Source organism: Stegodyphus dumicola, chromosome X2, assembly GCF_044657685.1.
Source record: "Stegodyphus dumicola isolate Sdum_Otavi_A_Nest chromosome X2, ASM4465768v1".
Lineage (NCBI taxonomy): Eukaryota > Metazoa > Arthropoda > Arachnida > Araneae > Eresidae > Stegodyphus > Stegodyphus dumicola.
The window spans coordinates 202,426,137-202,452,078 of record NC_140781.1 but is presented as its reverse complement, the minus strand read 5'-3'; positions in this window follow the sequence as shown (position 1 = coordinate 202,452,078).

Sequence of the window (25,942 nt, the reverse complement as noted above, 5' to 3'; positions counted from 1 at the left end):
GAATGAGTGTGAATGAGAGAGTGTGTGTGTGAGAGTGTGTGAGTATGTGGGTGTGAGAGTGTGTGAGTATGTGGGTGTGAGAGTGTGTGAAAGAGTGTGAATGAGAGAGTGTGTGTTAGAGTGTGTGAGTGTGTGTGAGAATGTGTGAGTGTGTGTGAGAGTGAGAGTGTGTGAGAGTGTGTGAGTGTGTGGGTGTGTGAGTGTTTGTGAGAGTGTGTGAGTGTGTATGAAAGTGTGTGAGAGTGTGTGAGTGTGTGTGAGAGTGTGTGAGAGTGTGTGAGTATGTGTGAGTGTGTGTGAGAGTGTGTGAGTGTGTGAAGTGTGTGAGAGTGTGAGAGAGTAAGAGAGTGTGTGAGAGTGTGTGAGTGTGTGTGAGGGTGTTTGAGAGTGTGTGAGTATGTGGGTGTGAGAGTGTGTTAGAGTGTGTGAATGAGAGAGTGTGTGTGAGTGTGTGTGAGAGTGTGTGTGAGAGTGTGTGAGTGTGTTATTGTGTGTGAGTGTGTGTGAGAGTGTGTGAGTGTGTGTGAGTGTGTGTGAGAGTGTGTGAGTGTGTGAGAGTGTAAGAGTGTGTGAGTGTGTGTGAGAGTGTGTGAGTATGTGTGAGAGTGTGTGTGAGTGTGTGTGAGAGAGTGTGTTAGAGTGTGTGAGTGTGTGTGAGTGTTTGAGAGTGTGTGAGTGTGTGAATGAGTGTGAATGAGAGAGTGTGTGTGAGATTGTGGGAGTGTGTGAGAGAGTTTGTGAGTGTGTGTGAGAGTGTGTGAGTGTGTGTGAGAGTGTGTGAGTGTGTGGGTGTGAGAGTGTGTGAGTGTGTGTGAGAGTGTGTGAGTGTGTGTGAATGAGTGTGTGTGAGAGTGTTTGAGAGTGTGTGAGTGTGTAAGTGTGTGTGAGAGTTTGTGAGAGTGTGTGAGTGTGTGTGAGAGTGTGTGTGTGAGTGTGTGTGAGAGTGTGTGAGTGTGTGTGCATGAGTGTGAGTGAGAGTGTGTCTGTGAGAGTGTGTGAGTGTGTGTGAGAGTGTGAGTGTGTGTGAGAGTGTGTGAGTGTGTGTGAGAGTGTGTGAGAGTGCGAGAGTGTGTGAGTATGTGGGTGTGAGAGTGTGTGAATGAGTGTGAATGAGAGAGTGTGTGTGTGAGTGTGTGTGAATGAGTGTGAATGAGAGAGTGTGTGTGTGAGAGTGTGTGAGTGTGTAAAAGAGTGTGAATGAGAGAGTGTGTGTTAGAGTGTGTGAGTGTGTGTGAGAATGTGTGAATGTGTGTGAGAGTGAGAGTGTGTGAGAGTGTGTGAGTGTGTGGGTGTGTGAGTGTGTGTGAGAGTGTGTAAGTGTGTGTGAATGAGTGAGTGAGAGAGTGTGAGTGAGAGTGTGTGTGAAAGTGTGTGAGTGTGTGTGAAAGTGTGTGAGAGTGTGTGAGTGTGTGTGAGAGTGTGTGAGTATGTGTGAGTGTGTGTGAGAGTGTGTGAGAGTGTCTGAGTGTGTGTGAGTGTGTGAGAGTGTGTGAGTATGTGTGAGAGTGTGTGAGTGTGTGTGAATGTGTGTGAGAGTGTGTGAATGTGTGTGAGAGTGTGTGAGTGTGTGTGAGAGTGTTTGAGAGTGTGTGAGTATGTGGGTGTGAGAGTGTGTTAGAGTGTGTGAATGAGAGAGTGTGTGTGTGAGTGTGTGTGAGAGTGTGTGGGAGTGTGTGTGAGAGTGTGTGAGAGTGTGTGAGTGTGTGTGAGTGTGTGTGTGAGTGTGTGAGTGTGTGTGAGAGTGTATGAGTGTGTGTGAGAGTGTGAGAGTGTGTGAGTGTGTGTGAGAGTGTGTGAGTGTGGGTGTGAGAGTGTGTGAATGAGTGTGAATGAGAGAGTGTGTGTGAGAGTGTGTGAGTATGTGGGTGTGAGAGTGTGTGAGTATGTGGGTGTGAGAGTGTGCGAGTGTGTGAAAGAGTGTGAATCAGAGAGTGTGTGTTAGAGTGTGTGAGAGTGTGTGAGTGTGTGTGAGAATGTGTGAGTGTGTGTGAGAGTGTGTGAGAGTGTCTGAGTGTGTGTGAGTGTGTGTGAGTGTGTGTGAGAGTGTGTGAATGTGTGTGAATGAGTGTGAGTGAGAGAGTGTGTGAGAGTTATGAGAGTGTTAGAGTGTGTGAGAGTGTGTGAGATCGTGTGAGAGTGTGAGAGAGTGTGAGAGTGTGTGAGTGTGTGTGAGTGTGTGTGAGAGTGTGTGAGTATGTGGATGTGAGTGTGTGAGAGTGTGTGAGTGTGTGGGTGTGAGAGTGTGTGAGTGTGTGTGAGTGTGTGTGAATGAGTGTGAGTGAGAGAGTGTGTGTGTGAGAGTGTGTGAGCGTGTGTAAGAGTGTGTGAGTGTGTGTGAGAGTGTGTGACTGTGTGTGAGTGTGTGTGAGAGTGTGTGACTGTGTGTGAGTGTGTGTGAGAGTGTGTGTGAGAGTGTGTGAGTATGTGGGTGTTAGGGTGTGTGAATGAGAAAGTGTGTAAATGAGAGTGTGTGAGTGTGTGTGAGAGTGTGTGAGTGTGTGTGAGTGTGTGGGTGTGTGGGTGTGTGAGTGTGTGTGAGAGTGTGTGAGTGTGTGTGAATGAGTGAGTGAGAGAGTGTGAGTGAGAGTGTGTGAGTGTGTGTGAAAGTGTGTGAGTGTGTGTGAAAGTGTGTGAGAGTGTGTGAGTATGTGTGAGTGTGTGTGACAGTGTGTGAGAGTGTCTGAGTGTGTGAGTGTGTGTGAATGTGTGTGAGAGTGTGTGAATGTGTGTGAGAGTGTGTGAGTGTGTGTGAGAGTGTTTGAGAGTGTGTGAGTATGTGGGTGTGAGAGTGTGTTAGAGTGTGTGAATGAGAGAGTGTGTGTGTGAGTGTGTGTGAGAGTGTGTGAGAGTGTGTGTGAGAGTGTGTGAGTGTGTGTGTGAGTGTGTGTGAGAGTGTATGAGTGTGTGTGAGAGTGTGAGAGTGTGTGAGTGTGTGTGAGAGTGTGTGAGTGTGGGTGTGAGTGTGTATGAGAGTGTGTGAGTGTGTGTGAATGACTGTGAGTGAGAGAGTGTGTGTGAATGAGAGAGTGTGTGTGAGAGTGTGTGAGTGTGTGAGAGAGTGTGTGAGTGTGTGTGAGAGTGTGTGAGTGTGTGTGAGTGTGTGTGAGAGTGTGTGAATGAGTATGTGTGAGAGTGTGTGTGAGTGTGTGTGAGAGAGAGTGTGTGAGTGTGTGTGAGTGTGTGTGAGAGTGTGTGTGAGTGTGTGTGCATGAGTGTGAGTGAAAGTGTGTGTGAGTGTGTGAGTGTGTGTGAGAGTGTGTGAGTGTGTGTGAGAGTGTGAGTGTGTGTGAGTGTGTGTGAGTGTGTGTGAGAGTGTGTGAGAGTGTGTGTGAGAGTGTGTGAGAGTGTGTGAGTTTGTGTGAGAGTGTGTGAGTGTGTGTGAGAGTGTGTGTGAATGAGTGAGTGAGAGAGTGTGAGTGAGAGTGTGTGAGTGTGTGTGAGAGTGTGTGAAAGTGTGTGAGTGTGTGTGAGAGTGTGTGAGTATGTGTGAGTGTGTGTGAGAGTGTGTGAGAGTGTCAGAGAGTGTCTGAGTGTGTGTGAGTGTGTGAGTATGTGTGAGAGTGTGTGTGAATGTGTGTGAGAGTGTGAGAGTGTGTGAATGTGTGTGAGAGTGTGTGAGTGTGAGTGACAGTGTGTGAGAGTGTGCGAGTGTGTGTGAGTGTGTGTGAGAGTGTGTGAGTGTGAGAGTGTGTTAGAGTGTGTGAATGAGAGAGTGTGTGTGTGAGTGTGTGTGAGAGTGTGTGTGTGAGTGTGTGTGAGAGTGTGTGAGAGTGTGTGTGAGAGTGTGTGAGTATGTGTGAGAGTGTGTGAGTGTGTGAGAGTGTGAGAGTGTGTTATTGTGTGTGAGTGTGTGAGATTGTGTGAGTGTGAGTGTGTGTGAGATTGTTAGAGTGTGTGAGAGTGTGTGAGTGTGTGTGAGAGTGTGTGAGTGTGTGTGAGAGTGTGTGAGTGTGTGTGAGAGTGTGTGAGTGTGTGTGAGAGTTTGTGAGAGTGTGTGAGAGTGTGTATGAGAGTGTTTGAGAGTGTGTGAGTGTGTGTGAGTGTGTGTGTGAGTGTGTGAGTGTGTGTGAGTGTGTGAGTGTGTGAGAGCGTGTGTGAGAGTGTGTGAGAGTGTGTAAGTGTGTGAGAGTGTGTGAGTGTGTGTGAGTGTGTGAGTGTGTGTGAGAGTGTCTTAGTGTGTGTGAGAATGTGTGTGAGTGTGTGTGAGAGTGTGTGAGTGTGTGTGAGAGTGTGTGTGAGAGTGTGTGAGAGTGTGTGAGTGTGTGTGAGAGTGTGTGAGTGTGTGTGCATGAGTGTGAGTGAGAGTGTGTCTGTGAGAGTGTGTGAGTGTGTGTGAGAGTGTGAGTGTGTGTGAGAGTGTGTGAGAGTGCGAGAGTGTGTGAGTATGTGGGTGTGAGAGTGTGTGAATGAGTGTGAATGAGAGAGTGTGTGTGTGAGAGTGTGTGAGTATGTGGGTGTGAGAGTGTGTGAAAGAGTGTGAATGAGAGAGTGTGTGTTAGAGTGTGTGAGTGTGTGTGAGAATGTGTGAGTGTGTGTGAGAGTGAGAGTTTGTGAGAGTGTGTGAGTGTGTGGGTGTGTGAGTGTGTGTGAGAGTGTGTCAGTGTGTATGAATGATTGAGTGATAGAGTGTGAGTGAGAGTGTGTGTGAAAGTGTGTGAGTGTGTATGAAAGTGTGTGAGAGTGTGTGAGTGTGTGTGAGAGTGTGTGAGAGTGTGTGAGTATGTGTGAGTGTGTGTGAGAGTGTGTGAGAGTGTGTGAAGTGTGTGAGAGTGTGAGAGAGTAAGAGAGTGTGTGAGAGTGTGTGAGTGTGTGTGAGGGTGTTTGAGAGTGTGTGAGAGTGTGTGAGTATGTGGGTGTGAGAGTGTGTTAGAGTGTGTGAATGAGAGAGTGTGTGTGTGAGTGTGTGTGAGAGTGTGTGTGAGAGTGTGTGAGTGTGTTATTGTGTGTGAGTGTGTGTGAGAGTGTGTGAGTGTGTGTGAGAGAGTGTGTGAGAGTGTGTGAGTGTGTGTGAGTGTGTGAGAGTGTGTGAGTGTGTGAATGAGTGTGAATGAGAGAGTGTGTGTGAGATTGTGTGAGTGTGTGAGAGAGTTTGTGAGTGTGTGTGAGAGTGTGTGAGTGTGTGTGAGAGTGTGTGAGTGTGTGGGTGTGAGAGTGTGTGAGTGTGTGTGAGAGTGTGTGAGTGTGTGTGAATGAGTGTGTGTGAGAGTGTTTGAGAGTGTGTGAGTGTGTAAGTGTGTGTGAGAGTGTGTGAGAGTGTGTGAGTGTGTGTGAGAGTGTGTGTGTGAGTGTGTGTGAGAGTGTGTGAGTGTGTGTGCATGAGTGTGAGTGAGAGTGTGTCTGTGAGAGTGTGTGAGTGTGTGAGTGTGTGTGAGAGTGTGTGAGTGTGTGTGAGAGTGTGTGAGAGTGCGAGAGTGTGTGAGTATGTGGGTGTGAGAGTGTGTGAATGAGTGTGAATGAGAGAGTGTGTGTGTGAGAGTGTGTGAATGAGTGTGAATGAGAGAGTGTGTGTGTGAGAGTGTGTGAGTATGTGGGTGTGAGAGTGTGTGAGTGTGTAAAAGAGTGTGAATGAGAGAGTGTGTGTTAGAGTGTGTGAGTGTGTGTGAGAATGTGTGAGTGTGTGTGAGAGTGAGAGTGTGTGAGAGTGTGTGAGTGTGTGGGTGTGTGAGTGTGTGTGAGAGTGTGTCAGTGTGTGTGAATGAGTGAGTGAGAGAGTGTGAGTGAGAGTGTGTGTGAAAGTGTGTGTGAGAGTGTGTGAGTGTGTGTGAGAGTGTGTGAGAGTGTGTGAGTATGTGTGAGTGTGTGTGAGAGTTTGTGAGAGTGTCTGAGTGTGTGTGAGTGTGTGAGAGTGTGTGAGTATGTGTGAGAGTGTGTGAGTGTGTGTGAATGTGTGTGAGAGTGTGTGAATGTGTGTGAGAGTGCGTGAGTGTGTGAGAGTGTTTGAGAGTGTGTGAGTATGTGGGTGTGAGAGTGTGTTAGAGTGTGTGAATGAGAGAGTGTGTGTGTGAGTGTGTGTGAGAGTGTGTGTGAGAGTGTGTGAGTGTGTTATTGTGTGTGAGTGTGTGTGAGAGTGTGTGAGTGTGTGTGAGTGTGTGTGAGAGTGTGTGAGTGTGTGAGAGTGTAAGAGTGTGCGAGTGTGTGTGAGAGTGTGTGAGTATGTGTGAGAGTGTGTGTGAGTGTGTGTGAGAGAGTGTGTGAGAGTGTGTGAGTGTGTGTGAGTGTGTGAGAGTGTGTGAGTGTGTGAATGAGTGTGAATGAGAGAGTGTGAGTGAGATTGTGTGAGTGTGTGAGAGAGTTTGTGAGTGTGTGTGAGAGTGTGTGAGTGTGTGTGAGAGTGTGTGAGTGTGTGGGTGTGAGAGTGTGTGAGTGTGTGTGAGAGTGTGTGAGTGTGTGTGAATGAGTGTGTGTGAGAGTGTTTGAGAGTGTGTGAGTGTGTAAGTGTGTGTGAGAGTGTGTGAGAGTGTGTGAGTGTGTGTGAGAGTGTGTGTGTGAGTGTGTGTGAGAGTGTGTGAGTGTGTGTGCATGAGTGTGAGTGAGAGTGTGTCTGTGAGAGTGTGTGAGTGTGTGAGTGTGTGTGAGAGTGTGTGAGTGTGTGTGAGAGTGTGTGAGAGTGCGAGAGTGTGTGAGTATGTGGGTGTGAGAGTGTGTGAATGAGTGTGAATGAGAGAGTGTGTGTGTGAGAGTGTGTGAATGAGTGTGAATGAGAGAGTGTGTGTGTGAGAGTGTGTGAGTATGTGGGTGTGAGAGTGTGTGAGTGTGTAAAAGAGTGTGAATGAGAGAGTGTGTGTTAGAGTGTGTGAGTGTGTGTGAGAATGTGTGAGTGTGTGTGAGAGTGAGAGTGTGTGAGAGTGTGTGAGTGTGTGGGTGTGTGAGTGTGTGTGAGAGTGTGTCAGTGTGTGTGAATGAGTGAGTGAGAGAGTGTGAGTGAGAGTGTGTGTGAAAGTGTGTGTGAGAGTGTGTGAGTGTGTGTGAGAGTGTGTGAGAGTGTGTGAGTATGTGTGAGTGTGTGTGAGAGTTTGTGAGAGTGTCTGAGTGTGTGTGAGTGTGTGAGAGTGTGTGAGTATGTGTGAGAGTGTGTGAGTGTGTGTGAATGTGTGTGAGAGTGTGTGAATGTGTGTGAGAGAGTGTGTGAGAGTGTGTGAGTGTGTGTGAGTGTGTGAGAGTGTGTGAGTGTGTGAATGAGTGTGAATGAGAGAGTGTGTGTGAGATTGTGTGAGTGTGTGAGAGAGTTTGTGAGTGTGTGTGAGAGTGTGTGAGTGTGTGTGAGAGTGTGTGAGTGTGTGGGTGTGAGAGTGTGTGAGTGTGTGTGAGAGTGTGTGAGTGTGTGTGAATGAGTGTGTGTGAGAGTGTTTGAGAGTGTGTGAGTGTGTAAGTGTGTGTGAGAGTGTGTGAGAGTGTGTGAGTGTGTGTGAGAGTGTGTGTGTGAGTGTGTGTGAGAGTGTGTGAGTGTGTGTGCATGAGTGTGAGTGAGAGTGTGTCTGTGAGAGTGTGTGAGTGTGTGAGTGTGTGTGAGAGTGTGTGAGTGTGTGTGAGAGTGTGTGAGAGTGCGAGAGTGTGTGAGTATGTGGGTGTGAGAGTGTGTGAATGAGTGTGAATGAGAGAGTGTGTGTGTGAGAGTGTGTGAATGAGTGTGAATGAGAGAGTGTGTGTGTGAGAGTGTGTGAGTATGTGGGTGTGAGAGTGTGTGAGTGTGTAAAAGAGTGTGAATGAGAGAGTGTGTGTTAGAGTGTGTGAGTGTGTGTGAGAATGTGTGAGTGTGTGTGAGAGTGAGAGTGTGTGAGAGTGTGTGAGTGTGTGGGTGTGTGAGTGTGTGTGAGAGTGTGTCAGTGTGTGTGAATGAGTGAGTGAGAGAGTGTGAGTGAGAGTGTGTGTGAAAGTGTGTGTGAGAGTGTGTGAGTGTGTGTGAGAGTGTGTGAGAGTGTGTGAGTATGTGTGAGTGTGTGTGAGAGTTTGTGAGAGTGTCTGAGTGTGTGTGAGTGTGTGAGAGTGTGTGAGTATGTGTGAGAGTGTGTTATTGTGTGTGAGTGTGTGTGAGAGTGTGTGAGTGTGTGTGAGAGAGTGTGTGAGAGTGTGTGAGTGTGTGTGAGTGTGTGAGAGTGTGTGAGTGTGTGAATGAGTGTGAATGAGAGAGTGTGTGTGAGATTGTGTGAGTGTGTGAGAGAGTTTGTGAGTGTGTGTGAGAGTGTGTGAGTGTGTGTGAGAGTGTGTGAGTGTGTGGGTGTGAGAGTGTGTGAGTGTGTGTGAGAGTGTGTGAGTGTGTGTGAATGAGTGTGTGTGAGAGTGTTTGAGAGTGTGTGAGTGTGTAAGTGTGTGTGAGAGTGTGTGAGAGTGTGTGAGTGTGTGTGAGAGTGTGTGTGTGAGTGTGTGTGAGAGTGTGTGAGTGTGTGTGCATGAGTGTGAGTGAGAGTGTGTCTGTGAGAGTGTGTGAGTGTGTGAGTGTGTGTGAGAGTGTGTGAGTGTGTGTGAGAGTGTGTGAGAGTGCGAGAGTGTGTGAGTATGTGGGTGTGAGAGTGTGTGAATGAGTGTGAATGAGAGAGTGTGTGTGTGAGAGTGTGTGAATGAGTGTGAATGAGAGAGTGTGTGTGTGAGAGTGTGTGAGTATGTGGGTGTGAGAGTGTGTGAGTGTGTAAAAGAGTGTGAATGAGAGAGTGTGTGTTAGAGTGTGTGAGTGTGTGTGAGAATGTGTGAGTGTGTGTGAGAGTGAGAGTGTGTGAGAGTGTGTGAGTGTGTGGGTGTGTGAGTGTGTGTGAGAGTGTGTCAGTGTGTGTGAATGAGTGAGTGAGAGAGTGTGAGTGAGAGTGTGTGTGAAAGTGTGTGTGAGAGTGTGTGAGTGTGTGTGAGAGTGTGTGAGAGTGTGTGAGTATGTGTGAGTGTGTGTGAGAGTTTGTGAGAGTGTCTGAGTGTGTGTGAGTGTGTGAGAGTGTGTGAGTATGTGTGAGAGTGTGTGAGTGTGTGTGAATGTGTGTGAGAGTGTGTGAATGTGTGTGAGAGTGCGTGAGTGTGTGAGAGTGTTTGAGAGTGTGTGAGTATGTGGGTGTGAGAGTGTGTTAGAGTGTGTGAATGAGAGAGTGTGTGTGTGAGTGTGTGTGAGAGTGTGTGTGAGAGTGTGTGAGTGTGTTATTGTGTGTGAGTGTGTGTGAGAGTGTGTGAGTGTGTGTGAGTGTGTGTGAGAGTGTGTGAGTGTGTGAGAGTGTAAGAGTGTGCGAGTGTGTGTGAGAGTGTGTGAGTATGTGTGAGAGTGTGTGTGAGTGTGTGTGAGAGAGTGTGTGAGAGTGTGTGAGTGTGTGTGAGTGTGTGAGAGTGTGTGAGTGTGTGAATGAGTGTGAATGAGAGAGTGTGAGTGAGATTGTGTGAGTGTGTGAGAGAGTTTGTGAGTGTGTGTGAGAGTGTGTGAGTGTGTGTGAGAGTGTGTGAGTGTGTGGGTGTGAGAGTGTGTGAGTGTGTGTGAGAGTGTGTGAGTGTGTGTGAATGAGTGTGTGTGAGAGTGTTTGAGAGTGTGTGAGTGTGTAAGTGTGTGTGAGAGTGTGTGAGAGTGTGTGAGTGTGTGTGAGAGTGTGTGTGTGAGTGTGTGTGAGAGTGTGTGAGTGTGTGTGCATGAGTGTGAGTGAGAGTGTGTCTGTGAGAGTGTGTGAGTGTGTGAGTGTGTGTGAGAGTGTGTGAGTGTGTGTGAGAGTGTGTGAGAGTGCGAGAGTGTGTGAGTATGTGGGTGTGAGAGTGTGTGAATGAGTGTGAATGAGAGAGTGTGTGTGTGAGAGTGTGTGAATGAGTGTGAATGAGAGAGTGTGTGTGTGAGAGTGTGTGAGTATGTGGGTGTGAGAGTGTGTGAGTGTGTAAAAGAGTGTGAATGAGAGAGTGTGTGTTAGAGTGTGTGAGTGTGTGTGAGAATGTGTGAGTGTGTGTGAGAGTGAGAGTGTGTGAGAGTGTGTGAGTGTGTGGGTGTGTGAGTGTGTGTGAGAGTGTGTCAGTGTGTGTGAATGAGTGAGTGAGAGAGTGTGAGTGAGAGTGTGTGTGAAAGTGTGTGAGTGTGTGTGAGAGTGTGTGAGTGTGTGTGAGAGTGTGTGAGAGTGTGTGAGTATGTGTGAGTGTGTGTGAGAGTTTGTGAGAGTGTCTGAGTGTGTGTGAGTGTGTGAGAGTGTTTGAGTATGTGTGAGAGTGTGTGAGTGTGTGTGAATGTGTGTGAGAGTGTGTGAATGTGTGTGAGAGTGCGTGAGTGTGTGAGAGTGTTTGAGAGTGTGTGAGTATGTGGGTGTGAGAGTGTGTTAGAGTGTGTGAATGAGAGAGTGTGTGTGTGAGTGTGTGTGAGAGTGTGTGTGAGAGTGTGTGAGAGTGTGTGAGTGTGTGTGAGTGTGTGTGAGTGTGTGAGTGTGTGTGAGAGTGTATGAGTGTGTGTGAGAGTGTGAGAGTGTGTGAGTGTGTGTGAGAGTGTGTGAGTGTGGGTGTGAGAGTGTGTGAATGAGTGTGAATGAGAGAGTGTGTGTGAGAGAGTGTGAGTATGTGGGTGTGAGAGTGTGTGAGTATGTAGGTGTGAGAGTGTGTGAGTGTGTGAAAGAGTGTGAATGAGAGAGTGTGTGTTAGAGTGTGTGAGAGTGTGTGAGTGTGTGTGAGAATGTGTGAGTGTGTGTGAGAGTGTGTGAGTGTGTCTGAGTGTGTGTGAGTGTGTGTGAGTGTGTGTGAGAGTGTGTGAATGTGTGTGAATGAGTGTGAGTGAGAGAGTGTGTGAGAGTGTGTGAGAGTGTTAGAGTGTGTGAGAGTGTGTGAGATCGTGTGAGAGTGTGAGAGAGTGTGAGTGTGTGTGAGTGTGTGTGAGAGTGTGTGAGAGTGTGTGAGTATGTGGATGTGAGTGTGTGAGAGTGTGTGAGTGTGTGGGTGTGAGAGTGTGTGAGTGTGTGTGAATGAGTGTGAGTGAGAGAGTGTGTGTGTGAGCGTGTGTAAGAGTGTGTGAGTGTGTGTGAGAGTGTGTGACTGTGTGTGAGTGTGTGTGAGAGTGTGTGTGAGAGTGTGTGTGAGAGTGTGTGAGTATGTGGGTGTTAGGGTGTGTGAATGAGAAAGTGTGTAAATGAGAGTGTGTGAGTGTGTGAGAGTGTTTGAGAGTGTGTGAGTATGTGGGTGTGAGAGTGTGTTAGAATGTGTGAATGAGAGAGTGTGTGTGTGAGTGTGTGTGAGAGTGTGTGAGAGTGTGTGTGAGAGTGTGTGAGAGTGTGTGATAGTGTGTGAGAGTGTGTGAGTGTGTGTGAGTGTGTGTGTGAGTGTGTGTGAGAGTGTATGAGTGTGTGTGAGAGTGTGAGAGTGTGTGAGTGTGTGTGAGAGTGTGTGAGTGTGGGTGTGAGAGTGTGTGAATGAGTGTGAATGAGAGAGTGTGTGTGAGAGAGTGTGAGTATGTGGGTGTGAGAGTGTGTGAGTATGTGGGTGTGAGAGTGTGTGAGTGTGTGAAAGAGTGTGAATGAGAGAGTGTGTGTTAGAGTGTGTGAGAGTGTGTGAGTGTGTGTGAGAATGTGTGAGTGTGTGTGAGAGTGTGTGAGAGTGTCTGAGTGTGTGTGAGTGTGTGTGAGAGTGTGTGAATGTGTGTGAATGAGTGTGAGTGAGAGAGTGTGTGAGAGTGTGTGAGAGTGTTAGAGTGTGTGAGAGTGTGTGAGATCGTGTGAGAGTGTGAGAGAGTGTGAGAGTGTGTGAGTGTGTGTGAGTGTGTGTGAGAGTGTGTGAGAGTGTGTGAGTATTTGGATGTGAGTGTGTGAGTGTGTGGGTGTGATAGTGTGTGAGTGTGTGTGAGTGTGTGTGAATGAGTTTGAGTGAGAGAGTGTGGGTGTGAGAGTGTGTGAGCGTGTGTAAGAGTGTGTGAGTGTGTGTGAGAGTGTGTGACTGTGTGTGAGTGTGTGTGAGAGTGTGTGTGAGAGTGTGTGAGTATGTGGGTGTTAGGGTGTGTGAATGAGAAAGTGTGTAAATGAGAGTGTGTGAGTGTGTGTGAGAGTGTGTGAGTGTGTGGGTGTGTGGGTGTATGAGTGTGTGTGAGAGTGTGTGAGTGTGTGTGAATGAGTGAGTGAGAGAGTGTGAGTGAGAGTGTGTGAGTGTGTGTGAAAGTGTGTGAGTGTGTGTGAAAGTGTGTGAGAGTGTGTGAGTATGTGTGAGTGTGTGTGACAGTGTGTGAGAGTGTCTGAGTGTGTGTGAGTGTGTGAGAGTGTGTGAGTATGTGTGAGAGTGTGTGAGTGTGTGTGAATGTGTGTGAGAGTGTGTGAATGTGTGTGAGAGTGTGTGAGTGTGTGTGAGAGTGTGTGAGAGTGTGTGAAGTGTGTGAGAGTGTGAGAGAGTAAGAGAGTGTGTGAGTGTGTGTGAGAGTGTTTGAGAGTGTGTGAGAGTGTGTGAGTATGTGGGTGTGAGAGTGTGTTAGAGTGTGTGAATGAGAGAGTGTGTGTGTGAGTGTGTGTGAGAGTGTGTGTGAGAGTGTGTGAGTGTGTTATTGTGTGAGTGTGTGTGAGAGTGTGTGAGTGTGTGTGAGTGTGTGTGAGATTGTGTGAGTGTGTGAGAGAGTGTGTGAGTGTGTGTGAGAGTGTGTGAGTGTGTGTGAGAGTGTGTGAGTGTGTGGGTGTGAGAGTGTGTGAGTGTGTGTGAGAGTGTGTGAGTGTGTGTGAGAGTGTTTGAGAGTGTGTGAGTGTGTAAGTGTGTGTGAGTGTGTGTGAGAGTGTGTGAGTGTGTGTGCATGAGTGTGAGTGAGAGTGTTTCTGCGAGAGTGTGTGAGTGTGTGTGAGTGTGTGTGAGAGTGTGAGTGTGTGTGAGAGTGTGTGAGTGTGTGTGAGAGTGTGTGAGAGTGCGAGAGTGTGTGAGTATGTGGGTGTGAGTGTGTGTGAATGAGTGTGAATGAGAGAGTGTGTGTGTGAGAGTGTGTGAATGAGTGTGAATGAGAGAGTGTGTGTGTGAGAGTGTGTGAGTATGTGGGTGTGAGAGTGTGTGAGTATGTGGGTGTGAGAGTGTGTGAGTATGTGGGTGTGAGAGTGTGTGAGTGTGTGAAAGAGTGTGAATGAGAGAGTGTGTGTTAGAGTGTGTGAGTGTGTGTGAGAATGTGTGAGTGTGTGTGAGAGTGAGAGTGTGTGAGAGTGTGTGAGTGTGTGGGTGTGTGAGTGTGTGTGAGAGTGTGTCAGTGTGTGTGAATGAGTGAGTGAGAGAGTGTGAGTGAGAGTGTGTGAGAGTGTGTGAGAGTGTCTGAGTGTGTGTGAGTGTGTGAGAGTGTGTGAGTATGTGTGAGAGTGTGTGAGTGTGTGTGAATGTGTGTGAGAGTGTGTGAATGTGTGTGAGAGTGTGTGAGTGTGTGTGAGAGTGTTTGAGAGTGTGTGAGTATGTGGGTGTGAGAGTGTGTTAGAGTGTGTGAATGAGAGAGTGTGTGTGTGAGTGTGTGTGAGAGTGTGTGAGAGTGTGTGTGAGAGTGTGTGAGAGTGTGTGAGAGTGTGTGAGAGTGTGTGAGTGTGTGTGAGTGTGTGTGTGAGTGTGTGAGTGTGTGTGAGAGTGTATGAGTGTGTGTGAGAGTGTGAGAGTGTGTGAGTGTGTGTGAGTGTGTGTGAGTGTGGGTGTGAGTGTGTATGAGAGTGTGTGAGTGTGTGTGAATGACTGTGAGTGAGAGAGTGTGTGTGAATGAGAGAGTGTGTGTGAGAGTGTGTGAGTGTGTGAGAGAGTGTGTGAGTGTGTGTGAGTGTGTGTGATTGTGTGTGAGAGTGTGTGAGTGTGTGTGAATGAGTATGTGTGAGAGTGTGTGTGAGTGTGTGTGAGAGAGAGAGTGTGTGAGTGTGTGTGTGAGTGTGTGTGAGTGAAAGTGTGTGTGAGAGTGTGTGAGTGTGTGTGAGATTGTGTGAGTGTGTGTGAGTGTGTGTGAGAGTGTGAGTGTGTGTGAGTGTGTGTGAGAGTGTGTGAGAGTGTGTGTGAGAGTGTGTGAGTGTGTGTGAGAGTGTGTGAGTGTGTGTGAGAGTGTGTGTGAATGAGTGAGTGAGAGAGTGTGAGTGAGAGTGTGTGAGTGTGTGTGAAAGTGTGAGAGTGTGTGAAAGTGTGTGAGTGTGTGTGAGAGTGTGTGAGTATGTGTGAGTGTGTGTGAGAGTGTGTGAGAGTGTCAGAGAGTGTCTGATTGTGTGTGAGTGTGTGAGAGTGTGTGAGTATGTGTGAGAGTGTGTGTGAATGTGTGTGAGAGTGTGAGAGTGTGTGAATGTGTGTGAGAGTGTGTGAGTGTGTGTGACAGTGTGTGAGAGTGTGCGAGTGTGTGTGAGTGTGTGTGAGAGTGTGTGAGTATGTGGGTGTGAGAGTGTGTTAGAGTGTGTGAATGAGTGTGAATGAGAGAGTGTGTGTGTGAGTGTGTGTGAGAGTATGTGTGTGAGTGTGTGTGAGAGTGTGTGAGAGTGTGTGAGAGTGTGTGTGAGAGTGTGTGAGTGTGAGAGTGTGTGAGTATGTGTGAGAGTGTGTGAGTGTGTGAGAGTGTGAGAGTGTGTTATTGTGTGTGAGTGTGTGAGATTGTGTGAGTGTGAGTGTGTGTGAGATTGTTAGAGTGTGTGAGAGTGTGAGAGAGTGTTAGAGTGTGTGAGAGTGTGTGAGTGTGTGTGAGAGTGTGTGAGTGTGTGTGAGAGTGTGTGAGTGTGTGTGAGAGTGTGTGAGTGTGTGTGAGAGTTTGTGAGAGTGTGTGAGAGTGTGTATGAGAGTGTTTGAGAGTGTGTGAGAGTGTGTGAGTGTGTGTGTGAGTGTGTGTGAGTGTGTGAGTGTGTGAGAGCGTGTGTGAGAGTGTGTGAGAGTGTGTAAGTGTGTGTGAGAGTGTGTGAGTGTGTGTGAGTGTGTGAGTGTGTGTGAGAGTGTCTTAGTGTGTGTGAGAATGTGTGTGAGTGTGTGTGAGAGTGTGTGAGTGTGTGAGAGTGTGTGTGAGAGTGTGTGTGAGAGTGTGTGAGAGTGTGTGAGTGTGTGTGAGAGTGTGTGAGTGTGTGTGCATGAGTGTGAGTGAGAGTGTGTCTGTGAGAGTGTGTGAGTTTGTGTGAGTGTGTGTGAGAGTGTGAGTGTGTGTGAGAGTGTGTGAGTGTGAATGAGAGTGTGTGAGAGTGCGAGAGTGTGTGAGTATGTGGGTGTGAGAGTGTGTGAATGAGAGAGTGTGTGTGTGTGAGTGTGTGAGTATGTGGGTGTGAGAGTGTGTGAGTATGTGGGTGTGAGAGTGTGTGAAAGAGTGTGAATGAGAGAGTGTGTGTTAGAGTGTGTGAGTGTGTGTGAGAATGTGTGAGTGTGTGTGAGAGTGAGAGTGTGTGAGTGTGTGGGTGTGTGAGTGTGTGTGAGAGTGTGTCAGTGTGTATGAATGAGTGAGTGAGAGAGTGTGAGTGAGAGTGTGTGTGAAAGTGTGTGAGTGTGTATGAAAGTGTGTGAGAGTGTGTGAGTGTGTGTGAGAGTGTGTGAGAGTGTGTGAGTATGTGTGAGTGTGTGTGAGAGTGTGTGAGAGTGTGTGAAGTGTGTAAGAGTGTGAGAGAGTAAGAGAGTGTGTGAGAGTGTGTGAGTGTGTGTGAGGGTGTTTGAGAGTGTGTGAGAGTGTGTGAGTATGTGGGTGTGAGAGTGTGTTAGAGTGTGTGAATGAGAGAGTGTGTGTGTGAGTGTGTGTGAATGAGAGAGTATGTGTGTGAGTGTGTGTGAGAGTGTGTGAGTGTGTTATTGTGTGTGAGTGTGTGTGAGAGTGTGTGAGTGTGTGTGAGTGTGTGTGAGAGTGTGTGAGTGTGTGAGAGTGTAAGAGTGTGTGAGTGTGTGTGAGTATGTGTGAGAGTGTGTGTGAGTGTGTGTGTGAGAGTGTGTGAGTGTGTGTGAGTGTGTGAGAGTGTGTGAGTGTGTGAATGAGTGTGAATGAGAGAGTGTGTGTGAGATTGTGTGAGTGTGTGAGAGAGTTTGTGAGTGTGTGTGAGAGTGTGTGAGTGTGTGTGAGAGTGTGTGAGTGTGTGTGAGAGTGTGTGAGTGTGTGTGAGTGTGTGGGTGTGAGAGTGTGTGAGTGTGTGTGAGAGTGTGTGAGTGTGTGTGAATGAGTGTGTGTGAGAGTGTTTGAGAGTCTGTGAGTGTGTAAGTGTGTGTGAGAGTGTGTGTGTGAGTGTGTGTGAGAGTGTGTGAGTGTGTGTGCATGAGTGTGAGTGAGAGTGTGTCTGTGAGAGTGTGTGAGTGTGTGTGAGAGTGTGAGTGTGTGTGTGAGTGTGTGAGTGTGTGTGAGAGTGCGAGAGTGTGTGAGTATGTGGGTGTGAGAGTGTGTGAATGAGTGTGAATGAGAGAGTGTGTGTGTGAGAGTGTGTGAATGAGTGTGAATGAGAGAGTGTGTGTGTGAGAGTGTGTGAGTATGTGGGTGTGAGAGTGTGTGAGTATGTGGGTGTGAGAGTGTGTGAGTGTGTGAAAGAGTGTGAATGAGAGAGTGTGTGTTAGAGTGTGTGAGTGTGTGTGAGAATGTGTGAGTGTGTGTGAGAGTGAGAGTGTGTGAGTGTGTGGGTGTGTGAGTGTGTGTGAGAGTGTGTCAGTGTGTGTGAATGAGTGAGTGAGAGAGTGTGAGTGAGAGTGTGTGTGAAAGTGTGTGAGTGTGTGTGAAAGTGTGTGAGAGTGTGTGAGTGTGTGTGAGAGTGTGTGAGAGTGTGTGAGTATGTGTGAGTGTGTGAGAGAGTGTGTGAGAGTGTGTGAGAGTGTCTGAGTGTGTGTGAGTGTGTCGGAGTGTGTGTGAGTGTGTGAGAGTGTGTGAGTATGTGTGAGAGTGTGTGAGTGTGTGTGAATGTGTGTGAGAGTGTGTGAGTGTGTGTGAGAGTGTTTGAGAGTGTGTGAGTATGTGGGTGTGAGAGTGTGTTAGAGTGTGTGAATGAGAGAGTGTGTGTGTGAGTGTGTGTGAGAGTGTGTGAGAGTGTGTGTGAGAGTGTGTGAGAGTGTGTGAGAGTGTGTGAGTGTGTGTGAGTGTGTGTGTCAGTGTGTGAGTGTGTGTGAGAGTGTATGAGTGTGTGAGTGTGGGTGTGAGAGTGTGTGAGTGTGTGAGTGTGTGTGAGAGTGTGTGAGAGTGTGTAAGTGTGTGTCAGAGTGTGTGAGTGTGTGGGTGTGACAGAGTGTGAGTGTGTATGAGAGTGTGTGAGTGTGTGTGAATGACTGTGAGTGAGAGAGTGTGTGTGAATGAGAGAGTGTGTGTGAGAGTGTGTGAGTGTGTGAGAGAGTGTGTGAGTGTGTGTGAGAGTGTGTGAGTGTGTGTGAGTGTGTGTGAGAGTGTGTGAGTGTGTGTGAATGAGTATGTGTGAGAGTGTGTGTGAGTGTGTGTGAGAGAGAGAGTGTGTGAGTGTGTGTGAGTGTGTGTGAGAGTGTGAGTGTGTGTGAGTGTGTGTGAGAGTGTGTGTGAGTGTGTGTGCATGAGTGTGAGTGAAAGTGTGTGTGAGAGTGTGTGAGTGTGTGTGAGAGAGTGTGAGTGTGTGTGAGTGTGTGTGAGAGTGTGTGAGTGTGTGTGAGTGTGTGTGAGTGTGTGTGAGAGTGTGTGTGAGAGTGTGTGAGAGTGTGTGAAGTGTGTGAGAGTGTGTGAGTGTGTGTGAGGCTGTTTGAGAGTGTGTGAGTATGTGGGTGTGAGAGTGTGTTAGAGTGTGTGTGTGAGTGTGTGTGAGAGTGTGTGAGAGTGTGTGAAGTGTGTGAGAGTGTGTGAGTGTGTGTGAGGGTGTTTGAGAGTGTGTGAGTATGTGGGTGTGAGAGTGTGTTAGAGTGTGTGAATGAGAGATTGTGTGTGTGAGTGTGTGTGAGAGTGTGTGTGAGAGAGTGTGAGTGTGTTATTGTGTGTGAGTGTGTGTGAGAGTGTGTGAGTGTGTGTGAGTGTGTGTGAGAGTGTGTGAGTGTGTGAGAGTGTAAGAGTGTGTGAGTGTGTGTGAGAGTGTGTGAGTATGTGTGAGAGTGTGTGTGAGTGTGTGTGAGAGAGTGTGTGAGAGTGTGTGAGTGTGTGTGAGTGTTTGAGAGTGTGTGAGTGTGTGAATGAGTGTGAATGAGAGAGTGTGTGTGAGATTGTGTGAGTGTGTGAGAGAGTTTGTGAGTGTGTGTGAGAGTGTGTGAGTGTGTGTGAGAGTGTGTGAGTGTGTGTGAGTGTGTGGGTGTGAGAGTGTGTGAGTGTGTGTGAGAGTGTGTGAGTGTGTGTGAATGAGTGTGTGTGAGAGTGTTTGAGAGTGTGTGAGTGTGTAAGTGTGTGTGAGAGTGTGTGAGTGTGTGTGAGTGTGTGAGTGTGTGTGAGAGTGTCTTAGTGTGTGTGAGAATGTGTGTGAGTGTGTGTGAGAGTGTGTGAGTGTGTGTGAGAGTGTGTGAGTGTGTGTGAGAGTGTGTGAGTGTGTGTGCATGAGTGTGAGTGAGAGTGTGTGAGTGTGTGTGAGTGTGTGTGAGAGTGTGAGTGTGTGTGCGAGTGTGTGAGTGTGTGTGAGAGTGTGTGAGAGTGCGAGAGTGTGTGAGTATGTGGGTGTGAGAGTGTATGAATGAGTGTGAATGAGAGAGTGTGTGTGTGAGAGTGTGTGAGTATGTGGGTGTGAGAGTGTGTGAGTATGTGGGTGTGAGAGTGTGTGAGTATGTGGGTGTGAGAGTGTGTGAAAGAGTGTGAATGAGAGAGTGTGTGTTAGAGTGTGTGAGTGTGTGTGAGAATGTGTGAGTGTGTGTGAGAGTGAGAGTGTGTGAGAGTGTGTGAGTGTGTGGGTGTGTGAGTGTGTGTGAGAGTGTGTGAGTGTGTATGAAAGTGTGTGAGAGTGTGTGAGTGTGTGTGAGAGTGTGTGAGAGTGTGTGAGTATGTGTGAGTGTGTGTGAGAGTGTGTGAGAGTGTGTGAAGTGTGTGAGAGTGTGAGAGAGTAAGAGAGTGTGTGAGAGTGTGTGAGTGTGTGTGAGGGTGTTTGAGAGTGTGTGAGTATGTGGGTGTGAGAGTGTGTTAGAGTGTGTGAATGAGAGAGTGTGTGTGTGAGTGTGTGTGAGAGTGTGTGTGAGAGTGTGTGAGTGTGTTATTGTGTGTGAGTGTGTGTGAGTGTGTGTGAGTGTGTGTGAGAGTGTGTGAGTATGTGTGAGAGTGTGTGTGAGTGTGTGTGAGAGTGTGTGTGAGATTGTGTGAGTGTGTGAGAGAGTTTGTGAGTGTGTGTGAGAGTGTGTGAGTGTGTGTGAGAGTGTGTGAGAGTGTGTGAGTGTGTGGGTGTGAGAGTGTGTGAGTGTGTGTGAGAGTGTGTGAGTGTGTGTGAATGAGTGTGTGTGAGAGTGTTTGAGAGTGTGTGAGTGTGTAAGTGTGTGTGAGAGTGTGTGAGTGTGTGTGAGTGTGTGAGTGTGTGTGAGAGTGTCTTAGTGTGTGTGAGAATGTGTGTGAGTGTGTGTGAGAGTGTGTGAGTGTGTGTGAGAGTGTGTGAGAGTGTGTGAGTGTGTGTGAGAGTGTGTGAGTGTGTGTGCATGAGTGTGAGTGAGAGTGTGTCTGTGAGAGTGTGTGAGTGTGTGTGAGTGTGTGTGAGAGTGTGAGTGTGTGTGAGAGTGTGTGAGTGTGTGTGAGAGTGTGTGAGAGTGCGAGAGTGTGTGAGTATGTGGGTGTGAGAGTGTGTGAATGAGTGTGAATGAGAGAGTGTGTGTGTGAGAGTGTGTGAGTATGTGGGTGTGAGAGTGTGTGAGTATGTGGGTGTGAGAGTGTGTGAGTATGTGGGTGTGAGAGTGTGTGAAAGAGTGTGAATGAGAGAGTGTGTGTTAGAGTGTGTGAGTGTGTGTGAGAATGTGTGAGTGTGTGTGAGAGTGAGAGTGTGTGAGAGTGTGTGAGTGTGTGGGTGTGTGAGTGTGTGTGAGAGTGCGTGAGTGTGTATGAAAGTGTGTGAGAGTGTGTGAGTGTGTGTGAGAGTGTGTGAGAGTGTGTGAGTATGTGTGAGTGTGTGTGAGAGTGTGTGAGAGTGTGTGAAGTGTGTGAGAGTGTGAGAGAGTAAGAGAGTGTGTGAGAGTGTGTGAGTGTGTGTGAGGGTGTTTGAGAGTGTGTGAGTATGTGGGTGTGAGAGTGTGTTAGAGTGTGTGAATGAGAGAGTGTGTTTGAGTGTGTGTGAGAGTGTGTGTGAGAGTGTGTGAGTGTGTTATTGTGTGTGAGTGTGTGTGAGTGTGTGTGAGAGTGTGTGAGTGTGTGAGAATGTAAGAGTGTGTGAGTGTGTGTGAGAGTGTGTGAGTATGTGTGAGAGTGTGTGTGAGTGTGTGTGAGAGAGTGTGTGAGAGTGTGTGAGTGTGTGTGAGTGTTTGAGAGTGTGTGAGTGTGTGAATGAGTGTGAATGAGAGAGTGTGTGAGATTGTGGGAGTGTGTGAGAGAGTTTGTGAGTGTGTGTGAGAGTGTGTGAGTGTGTGTGAGAGTGTGTGAGTGTGTGGGTGTGAGAGTGTGTGAGTGTGTGTGAGAGTGTGTGAGTGTGTGTGAATGAGTGTGTGTGAGAGTGTTTGAGAGTGTGTGAGTGTGTAAATGTGTGTGAGAGTGTGTGAGTGTGTGTGAGAGTGTGTGTGTGAGTGTGTGTGAGAGTGTGTGAGTGTGTGTGCATGAGTGTGAGTGAGAGTGTGTCTGTGAGAGTGTGTGAGTGTGTGTGAGAGTGTGAGTGTGTGTGAGAGTGTGTGAGTGTGTGTGAGAGTGTGTGAGAGTGCGAGAGTGTGTGAGTATGTGGGTGTGAGAGTGTGTGAATGAGTGTGAATGAGAGAGTGTGTGTGTGAGAGTGTGTGAATGAGTGTGAATGAGAGAGTGTGTGTGTGAGAGTGTGTGAGTATGTGGGTGTGAGAGTGTGTGAGTGTGTAAAAGAGTGTGAATGAGAGAGTGTGTGTTAGAGTGTGTGAGTGTGTGTGAGAATGTGTGAATGTGTGTGAGAGTGAGAGTGTGTGAGTGTGTGGGTGTGTGAGTGTGTGTGAGAGTGTGTAAGTGTGTGTGAATGAGTGAGTGAGAGAGTGTGAGTGAGAGTGTGTGTGAAAGTGTGTGAGTGTGTGTGAAAGTGTGTGAGAGTGTGTGAGTGTGTGTGAGAGTGTGTGAGTATGTGTGAGTGTGTGTGAGAGTGTGTGAGAGTGTCTGAGTGTGTGTGAGTGTGTGAGAGTTTGTGAGTATGTGTGAGAGTGTGTTAGTGTGTGTGAATGTGTGTGAGAGTGTGTGAATGTGTGTGAGAGTGTGTGAGTGTGTGTGAGAGTGTTTGAGAGTGTGTGAGTATGTGGGTGTGAGAGTGTGTTAGAGTGTGTGAATGAGAGAGTGTGTGTGTGAGTGTGTGTGAGAGTGTGTGAGAGTGTGTGTGAGAGTGTGTGAGAGTGTGTGAGTGTGTGTGAGTGTGTGTGTGAGTGTGTGAGTGTGTGTGAGAGTGTATGAGTGTGTGTGAGAGTGTGAGAGTGTGTGAGTGTGTGTGAGAGTGTGTGAGTGTGGGTGTGAGAGTGTGTGAATGAGTGTGAATGAGAGAGTGTGTGTGAGAGTGTGTGAGTATGTGGGTGTGAGAGTGTGCGAGTGTGTGAAAGAGTGTGAATCAGAGAGTGTGTGTTAGAGTGTGTGAGAGTGTGTGAGTGTGTGTGAGAATGTGTGAGTGTGTGTGAGAGTGTGTGAGAGTGTCTGAGTGTGTGTGAGTGTGTGTGAGTGTGTGTGAGAGTGTGTGAGTGTGTGTGAATGAGTGAGTGAGAGAGTGTGAGTGAGAGTGTGTGAGTGTGTGTGAAAGTGTGTGAGTGTGTGTGAAAGTGTGTGAGAGTGTGTGAGTATGTGTGAGTGTGTGTGACAGTGTGTGAGAGTGTCTGAGTGTGTGTGAGTGTGTGAGAGTGTGTGAGTATGTGTGAGAGTGTGTGAGTGTGTGTGAATGTGTGTGAGAGTGTGTGAATGTGTGTGAGAGTGTGTGAGTGTGTGTGAGAGTGTGTGAGAGTGTGTGAAGTGTGTGAGAGTGTGAGAGAGTAAGAGAGTGTGTGTGAGAGTGTTTGAGAGTGTGTGAGAGTGTGTGAGTATGTGGGTGTGAGAGTGTGTTAGAGTGTGTGAATGAGAGAGTGTGTGTGTGAGTGTGTGTGAGAGTGTGTGTGAGAGTGTGTGAGTGTGTTATTGTGTGAGTGTGTGTGAGAGTGTGTGAGTGTGTGTGAGTGTGTGTGAGAGTGTGTGAGTGTGTGAGAGTGTAAGAGTGTTTGAGTGTGTGTGAGAGTGTGTGAGTATGTGTGAGAGTGTGTGTGAGTGTGTGTGAGAGAGTGTGTGAGAGTGTGTGAGTGTGTGTGAGTGTGTGAGAGTGTGTGAGTGTGTGAATGAGTGTGAATGAGAGAGTGTGTGTGAGATTGTGTGAGTGTGTGAGAGAGTGTGTGAGTGTGTGTGAGAGTGTGTGAGTGTGTGTGAGAGTGTGTGAGTGTGTGGGTGTGAGAGTGTGTGAGTGTGTGTGAGAGTGTGTGAGAGTGTGTGAATGAGTGTGAATGAGAGAGTGTGTGTGTGAGAGTGTGTGAATGAGTGTGAATGAGAGAGTGTGTGTGTGAGAGTGTGTGAGTATGTGGGTGTGAGAGTGTGTGAGTGTGTAAAAGAGTGTGAATGAGAGAGTGTGTGTTAGAGTGTGTGAGTGTGTGTGAGAATGTGTGAGTGTGTGTGAGAGTGAGAGTGTGTGAGAGTGTGTGAGTGTGTGGGTGTGTGAGTGTGTGTGAGAGTGTGTCAGTGTGTGTGAATGAGTGAGTGAGAGAGTGTGAGTGAGAGTGTGTGTGAAAGTGTGTGTGAGAGTGTGTGAGTGTGTGTGAGAGTGTGTGAGAGTGTGTGAGTATGTGTGAGTGTGTGTGAGAGTTTGTGAGAGTGTCTGAGTGTGTGTGAGTGTGTGAGAGTGTGTGAGTATGTGTGAGAGTGTGTGAGTGTGTGTGAATGTGTGTGAGAGTGTGTGAATGTGTGTGAGAGTGCGTGAGTGTGTGAGAGTGTTTGAGAGTGTGTGAGTATGTGGGTGTGAGAGTGTGTTAGAGTGTGTGAATGAGAGAGTGTGTGTGTGAGTGTGTGTGAGAGTGTGTGTGAGAGTGTGTGAGTGTGTTATTGTGTGTGAGTGTGTGTGAGAGTGTGTGAGTGTGTGTGAGTGTGTGTGAGAGTGTGTGAGTGTGTGAGAGTGTAAGAGTGTGCGAGTGTGTGTGAGAGTGTGTGAGTATGTGTGAGAGTGTGTGTGAGTGTGTGTGAGAGAGTGTGTGAGAGTGTGTGAGTGTGTGTGAGTGTGTGAGAGTGTGTGAGTGTGTGAATGAGTGTGAATGAGAGAGTGTGTGTGAGATTGTGTGAGTGTGTGAGAGAGTTTGTGAGTGTGTGTGAGAGTGTGTGAGTGTGTGTGAGAGTGTGTGAGTGTGTGGGTGTGAGAGTGTGTGAGTGTGTGTGAGAGTGTGTGAGTGTGTGTGAATGAGTGTGTGTGAGAGTGTTTGAGAGTGTGTGAGTGTGTAAGTGTGTGTGAGAGTGTGTGAGAGTGTGTGAGTGTGTGTGAGAGTGTGTGTGTGAGTGTGTGTGAGAGTGTGTGAGTGTGTGTGCATGAGTGTGAGTGAGAGTGTGTCTGTGAGAGTGTGTGAGTGTGTGAGTGTGTGTGAGAGTGTGTGAGTGTGTGTGAGAGTGTGTGAGAGTGCGAGAGTGTGTGAGTATGTGGGTGTGAGAGTGTGTGAATGAGTGTGAATGAGAGAGTGTGTGTGTGAGAGTGTGTGAATGAGTGTGAATGAGAGAGTGTGTGTGTGAGAGTGTGTGAGTATGTGGGTGTGAGAGTGTGTGAGTGTGTAAAAGAGTGTGAATGAGAGAGTGTGTGTTAGAGTGTGTGAGTGTGTGTGAGAATGTGTGAGTGTGTGTGAGAGTGAGAGTGTGTGAGAGTGTGTGAGTGTGTGGGTGTGTGAGTGTGTGTGAGAGTGTGTCAGTGTGTGTGAATGAGTGAGTGAGAGAGTGTGAGTGAGAGTGTGTGTGAAAGTGTGTGAGTGTGTGTGAGAGTGTGTGAGTGTGTGTGAGAGTGTGTGAGAGTGTGTGAGTATGTGTGAGTGTGTGTGAGAGTTTGTGAGAGTGTCTGAGTGTGTGTGAGTGTGTGAGAGTGTTTGAGTATGTGTGAGAGTGTGTGAGTGTGTGTGAATGTGTGTGAGAGTGTGTGAATGTGTGTGAGAGTGCGTGAGTGTGTGAGAGTGTTTGAGAGTGTGTGAGTATGTGGGTGTGAGAGTGTGTTAGAGTGTGTGAATGAGAGAGTGTGTGTGTGAGTGTGTGTGAGAGTGTGTGTGAGAGTGTGTGAGAGTGTGTGAGTGTGTGTGAGTGTGTGTGAGTGTGTGAGTGTGTGTGAGAGTGTATGAGTGTGTGTGAGAGTGTGAGAGTGTGTGAGTGTGTGTGAGAGTGTGTGAGTGTGGGTGTGAGAGTGTGTGAATGAGTGTGAATGAGAGAGTGTGTGTGAGAGAGTGTGAGTATGTGGGTGTGAGAGTGTGTGAGTATGTAGGTGTGAGAGTGTGTGAGTGTGTGAAAGAGTGTGAATGAGAGAGTGTGTGTTAGAGTGTGTGAGAGTGTGTGAGTGTGTGTGAGAATGTGTGAGTGTGTGTGAGAGTGTGTGAGTGTGTCTGAGTGTGTGTGAGTGTGTGTGAGTGTGTGTGAGAGTGTGTGAATGTGTGTGAATGAGTGTGAGTGAGAGAGTGTGTGAGAGTGTGTGAGAGTGTTAGAGTGTGTGAGAGTGTGTGAGATCGTGTGAGAGTGTGAGAGAGTGTGAGAGTGTGTGAGTGTGTGTGAGTGTGTGTGAGAGTGTGTGAGAGTGTGTGAGTATGTGGATGTGAGTGTGTGAGAGTGTGTGAGTGTGTGGGTGTGAGAGTGTGTGAGTGTGTGTGAATGAGTGTGAGTGAGAGAGTGTGTGTGTGAGCGTGTGTAAGAGTGTGTGAGTGTGTGTGAGAGTGTGTGACTGTGTGTGAGTGTGTGTGAGAGTGTGTGTGAGAGTGTGTGTGAGAGTGTGTGAGTATGTGGGTGTTAGGGTGTGTGAATGAGAAAGTGTGTAAATGAGAGTGTGTGAGTGTGTGAGAGTGTTTGAGAGTGTGTGAGTATGTGGGTGTGAGAGTGTGTTAGAATGTGTGAATGAGAGAGTGTGTGTGTGAGTGTGTGTGAGAGTGTGTGAGAGTGTGTGTGAGAGTGTGTGAGAGTGTGTGATAGTGTGTGAGAGTGTGTGAGTGTGTGTGAGTGTGTGTGTGAGTGTGTGTGAGAGTGTATGAGTGTGTGTGAGAGTGTGAGAGTGTGTGAGTGTGTGTGAGAGTGTGTGAGTGTGGGTGTGAGAGTGTGTGAATGAGAGAGTGTGTGTGAGAGAGTGTGAGTATGTGGGTGTGAGAGTGTGTGAGTATGTGGGTGTGAGAGTGTGTGAGTGTGTGAAAGAGTGTGAATGAGAGAGTGTGTGTTAGAGTGTGTGAGAGTGTGTGAGTGTGTGTGAGAATGTGTGAGTGTGTGTGAGAGTGTGTGAGAGTGTCTGAGTGTGTGTGAGTGTGTGTGAGAGTGTGTGAATGTGTGTGAATGAGTGTGAGTGAGAGAGTGTGTGAGAGTGTGTGAGAGTGTTAGAGTGTGTGAGAGTGTGTGAGATCGTGTGAGAGTGTGAGAGAGTGTGAGAGTGTGTGAGTGTGTGTGAGTGTGTGTGAGAGTGTGTGAGAGTGTGTGAGTATTTGGATGTGAGTGTGTGAGTGTGTGGGTGTGATAGTGTGTGAGTGTGTGTGAGTGTGTGTGAATGAGTTTGAGTGAGAGAGTGTGGGTGTGAGAGTGTGTGAGCGTGTGTAAGAGTGTGTGAGTGTGTGTGAGAGTGTGTGACTGTGTGTGAGTGTGTGTGAGAGTGTGTGTGAGAGTGTGTGAGTATGTGGGTGTTAGGGTGTGTGAATGAGAAAGTGTGTAAATGAGAGTGTGTGAGTGTGTGTGAGAGTGTGTGAGTGTGTGGGTGTGTGGGTGTATGAGTGTGTGTGAGAGTGTGTGAGTGTGTGTGAATGAGTGAGTGAGAGAGTGTGAGTGAGAGTGTGTGAGTGTGTGTGAAAGTGTGTGAGTGTGTGTGAAAGTGTGTGAGAGTGTGTGAGTATGTGTGAGTGT